The 5,520-nt window shown below is 42.1% G+C and overlaps 1 protein-coding gene across 2 annotated transcripts in view; it reads right to left on the reverse strand.

Annotated features, from left to right (window-relative positions):
- LOC116956816 (uncharacterized) overlaps positions 1-1,349 on the reverse strand; it is a 16,251-nt gene extending 14,902 nt beyond the window's left edge. The window contains exon 1 of one of the 2 annotated variants that reach the window (XM_032978660.2): positions 693-1,349. The gene's annotated coding sequence lies outside the window, so the exon portion shown is untranslated. The remainder of the gene's footprint in view (positions 1-692) is intronic. The other variant, XM_032978659.2, reaches the window with a different exon arrangement.
- Between the last annotated feature and the right edge of the window lie 4,171 nt (positions 1,350-5,520).

Consider the following 5,520-nt stretch of genomic DNA (forward strand, 5'->3'; position numbering starts at 1 on the left):
ACTAGTATATTCCACTATACACTGCACTATACACTACACTATACACTGCACTATACACTAGTACTGTACTAGTATACTACACTATACACTACAATATACACTACACTAGTACTGTACAAGTATACTCCACTATACACTACACTATACACTACACTATACACTGCACTCTACACTAGACACTACACTATACACTAGTACTGTACTAGTATAATCCACTATACACTACACTATACACTAGTGCTGTACTAGTATACTCCACCTACACTACACTATACACTACACTATACACTAGTGCTGTACTAGTACACCACACTATACACTAGTGCTGTACTAGTATACTACACTATACACTACACTATACACTACACTATAAACTAGTACTGTACTAGTAACGAATTGGCACGTTCTGCTCAACGTGACAACCCTCACTTTAAAAAAAACAACAACTATATTATGGGCAATAAAAATAGATTAACATTCCTATTCGACGAAAACGCAGCACAGGCTTAACAATACAACACTGTCACGTTCCAGCCGAATGTGATTGGCATTAAACACGATACAAATATAAACAACAGGCACAGCTGTATAAAGTAGCGAGTGTGCTTGAGCGTTCACAACGTTAAGGCTCAACGCAGGCTCAACCGCCTGCGAATGCTCCACACACGCGAGGCTCACGCGTTCACGTTCACCTCGTGCATGAAGACATTCGCCTACGAAGAAGACAAATTGTTGTCGTTGTTGTTGTTATTATTCTTCTCAGAAAGTGTCCACCACACAGAAGGCAACCAGCAGACCATCTGCTAGTCACCACGACCCACGGCCACACGGAGAAACACGCGTGTGGCTCGCGTCGAAGGCGCCCACAGTCTGTAGCTACGACGACGCGATCGAGTTAGAGATCATTTAACGCGAGCCGGCTACATACAGTATGTGGGGCTTATTTTTTTGTTTTTTAGCAATTAACTTAAAGCCGAGGCCTGGCGTCTCTCACCCTCTCGCTCGAAGCCCGCCGCTTGCCTAGCCGGGCCGCCGGGCCTCCGCGTCTGAAACTCGGCGCAGCGATCTGAGTTGGCCTACTGGAACAGTTTACGCGGTGGGCCTTGGGGATGACCATAAGACGGGGCTGCTAATGATGATCAATAATAAAAAACGATGATGATTAATAATGATGATGATGATGACAGCGAGAGCGGAGCTGCGGCTAGCGACGATTGTTAAAGCGGCGTCGAGGCGGGAATGAAACTCGTGAGGGCCGAGGGCCGTGACCGGGGCTGCCAATGCCGTGTCCTGATTGGTCCAGAGCGCGCAACGTGACGGACGAAAGTAACTGCTCACTATCAGTGGGGGGTCGCAATAACGTTCCTGAGAGGTTGGTAATAATAATGATGATGATTAATTCAATTTTTATTTAAAGCTTTCGTGACTGCAGTAATTCATATTCTTAGCTCTTTCGGTAAAGTCACGTTGAAGGGAAAGAATAAAATAATAAAAAATATAGATGAAACATTTGTATTGCTTTATATATTTTTTTATTGTTTTATATATATTTTATTGTTTCCCTTCAACATGACTTTACCGAAAGAGCTAAGAAAAATGATGAATTAAGTTTTCAGTTTATTTTCAGTTTCAGTTTATTTTGGTATAGCCCTGTGAGCCATTCAGCTCTTGAATCGGGTGCAACCGCAACAAACTAAAACAACAAAAATACGAACAAGAAAAACATCTTAAAGTGACTATGTGACTGTGCAAACAGAATTATCCATGAAAAAAAACAGCAAAATATTCCTGAAAAAAGCACCGTACACCAACGCTGTGTGCAAAAAATCCCAGTGGGATGCAAGTCAAACAACAACAACCACAAGACAACTTAGATTAAGGCCATCAGTCTAACTCCGTACGACAACAAAACAAACATGTCCAAACCAAAAAAACCTTTTCAAAATCACCAAAAAATAAAGCTATAATTGCAACGTAACAGTGATCACAGGGACTGTGACCACATTTTTACAATAAACTACGTAAATTAACATGTAACACCAAATCCTAGAGCCATAGCTGGCTGCATGAGTTACTCCACAACAACAGAAGCATCAGTCGGAGTATCAAATTTTTCAATGCACCTTTAAGATCAGCACGCTAAATCAAAATACAGATAATACCTTGCAGCGTCATCCGGAGAGAAACATTTTATTTTATTTTACGCCAATGAATAGCAGTGGCTGCTAGGGGTGTACAACTCCTCTAGAGCAGTTTTGAGAGAAGATCTCATTGGTAGCGATTCAAGTTGTAGTTTATTGGCAATAGCATTCCAGACCCTGGGGGCATCAATAGCAAAGGCCCTTCCTCCAGTTTTTGTACGGCAATAGGGAATGTGAAGCTGGTAAATGAGCGAAGACCTGAGGTCAAATTTGTTCTTTGAAACAGAGAGGAGATCCAGCAGGTAGTCTGCGACTTTTTTTGTAAGTACATCTTGAATAAATTAGATCTGGTGCACAAGCCGTCGAACATTAAGAGATGTTAAGTTTGAACCAATGTAGAGATCACAGTGGTGAGTCCTATATGGGCAGTTCAATGTAAATCTTAAGGCCGAGTGATAGATGGAATCAAGCTTCTTCAGTACAGTACTTGGGGCTGATTTATACACGATGTCACAGTAGTCGAGTAGAGGCAGTATGGTAGCTTTTATCAATTCCAAACGGAACATTGGAGGGGAAGCAGTGCTTGTGTCGATACAGAAAACCAATTTTAATTTTTGTCTTTTTACAAATATAATCAATGTGATCTTCAAAACTAAGTTTTGAATCTAGGATGACCCCAAGATACTTATAGATCTTGACTTGCTCTATTTGATAATCATTTAAGGAATGTAATTGGGGAAAAATAACTTCCTGCTTTAGTCCTGGTGAGAAGCATAGCACCTTGGTTTTGGAGGTATTCAGGACTAGTTTAAGCGCAACTAGCTGATGTTGTAGTTTGTTGAAATCACCCTGGAGCTTAGCAATCACGTCATCCGGAGAGCGGTCAGCAGTAATCAGTATCGTGTCATCTGCAAAAACATTTACCCTGGAATGATCCAGGTCAGTGCCCAAGTCATTGACATAAAGAGAGTACAAAAGGGGGCCGAGGATGGAACCCTGTGGAATCCCTTTTGTTATCTTAACACTGTTTGACCTCCAACCATCTGTGAATACAGTTTGGGTGCGAGAAAAGAGGTAATTTTGTAACCATTTTACTTCGTTTTCGGAAAAACCGAGGCAACTTAATTTACTAAGCAGGGTGTTGTGGGCTACTGTATCAAAAGCTTTGGACAGGTCTAGAAAAAGACAGGCACAGTACTGCTTATTATCAAGGCTACTGTAAATGTGATTCAGAGAGTCTAATGCAGCAGATGTGGTGCTGTATTTTTTTCGGAACCAAGATTGTTTTAGATGTAGTAGATTGTTGGTGGACAGGAAACTGCTAATTTTGTAGGTGAATAATTTTTCAAAAATTTTCATCAACGGGGACACAATTGAGATAGGTCGGTAGTTATCTGGATCATCTTTAGGGCCCCCTTTGTGAAGTGGACGGACATAGGAATGTTTCCATTCTAGAGGAACTGATGCTTCTTTGATGGACAAGTTGAAAATATGGGCTATAGGTTGGTATATCTGGTGACCAACAGTTAGCAGAGCAAAGACGGGAAAACTATCTGCTCCGGTAGAGGAGGACCCTTTGAGGTAGGACAGTTGTTTCAGAACATTACTTTCGTGGATTGGCTGGAAACTAAATTCGTTTAATGTTTGGACAGGGGTGTAGGAATTTGCATGAGCAGGGGTGACTCCCAATACATTCTCAAAAAGATTACCAGCTTCAGAAAAATGAAGGTTAAAATTGTCAACTATTTTTTGGGGATCTGAAAAAATATTCCCCATTTGGGTTAAGCTCAGCGGGCAGATGGTCTATTTTGGATGCCTTTTCGATACATTTGAGTGTTTTCCAGAAAATCCTGGCATTTCCATGTGATTCCAGGAGAGTGGAGGAAAAGTAAGCATTTTATGCATGCCGTATTTTTTTCTGACGCATCTATTTTTTTTAAAGTAACCAATCGTATTTTGTTTACAAAAAAACATAATTATCGTGTTGTTGGATATAAAGTGATTGATAGTCTTGATGAGAATTAAACATTTATCTATCGCGTTGCTACGGTAATTTCTCTAGAAAATATTGCGAAATATTCGTTTAAACGTTTGTTGAGCAATGACCCCGATGAATAAGTTGCACTTGGTACAGCCCGCGTGGAGCGCGTTGCCCCCAGGTCGTCACGTCCACTCGGACTGCACCATTCACAATGAGGGGGATAGTTTAATAGGCTTTTCAACGGTATCATATAATTAACTTATTCTGTTAAATGTAGTGCTACTTAAGACTTAAAAAAATTAGAATTACCTTTAATAGTACAAGTTTAAATTTAAAACTTGAGTTTAAAAGTTTAATAATGCCTTTGAAATAAGACACGTGTTCAAATGTCACCCCTTTCCCACATCGACCAAAGACACGCGCGCCCCCGCTCAATCGACTACATTTCCACTCACTGAATCGATTCCTTTGGTAAAACAACTACAGTACTGTATATAACATCGTTATCATTAATATTCCAGTGTAACCTCACTTGCTAAACAATTAGAACAGCGCACCGTACGCAATCTTAAAACAACGTGAAGATAATTCGATGTTTGTATGCCTGATTGAAGACAAAATTGTAATCGAATCGCGTGCGTTCACATAACGTCGACGGGAATCGATTACGTCCACACCGAAAATAGCCTCGTGACGAAGGCGTGAGTCACAGGGAAATCCGCCTCGTCACGCCCTCGTCACGCCCTCGTCACGCCTCGTCACGCGCTCGTCACGCCCTCGTCACGCCTCGTTAACTACTTCGCTTGGTACACAGGAGGTCGTGGACTAGACCATCACCCTGATATATATGTGTGTGTGGCTAGGAGATGTTAACTACCTCGCCTGGTACACAGGAGGTCGTGGGCTAACCCCTCACCCTGATGTATATATGTGTGTGGCTAGGAGATGTTAACTATCTCGCCTGGTACACAGGAGGTCGTGGACTAGCCCCTCACCCTGATATATATTTGTGTGTGGCTAGATGTTAACTACCTCGCCTGGTACACAGGAGGTCGTGGACTAGACCATCACTTGATATATATTTGTGTGTGGCTAGGAGATGTTATCTACCTCGCCTGGTACACAGGAGGTCATGGGCTAGACCCTCACCCTGATATATATTTGTGTGTGGCTAGGAGATGTTAACTACCTCGCCTGGTACACAGGAGGTCGTGGGCTAACCCCTCACCCTGATGTATATATGTGTGTGGCTAGGAGATGTTAACTACCTCGCCTGGTACACAGGAGGTCGTGGACTAGCCCCTCACCCTGATATATATGTGTGTAGCTAGGAGATGTTAACTACCTCGCCTGGTACACAGGAGGTCGTGGGCTAGACGCTCACCCTGATATATATTT

This window comes from Petromyzon marinus, unplaced genomic scaffold (genome assembly GCF_048934315.1).
Source record: "Petromyzon marinus isolate PM22_M1 ecotype Great Lakes invasive population unplaced genomic scaffold, UKy_Petmar_22M1.pri1.0 PM_Scaffold_4, whole genome shotgun sequence".
In the NCBI taxonomy this organism is placed as follows: Eukaryota; Metazoa; Chordata; class Hyperoartia; order Petromyzontiformes; family Petromyzontidae; genus Petromyzon; species Petromyzon marinus.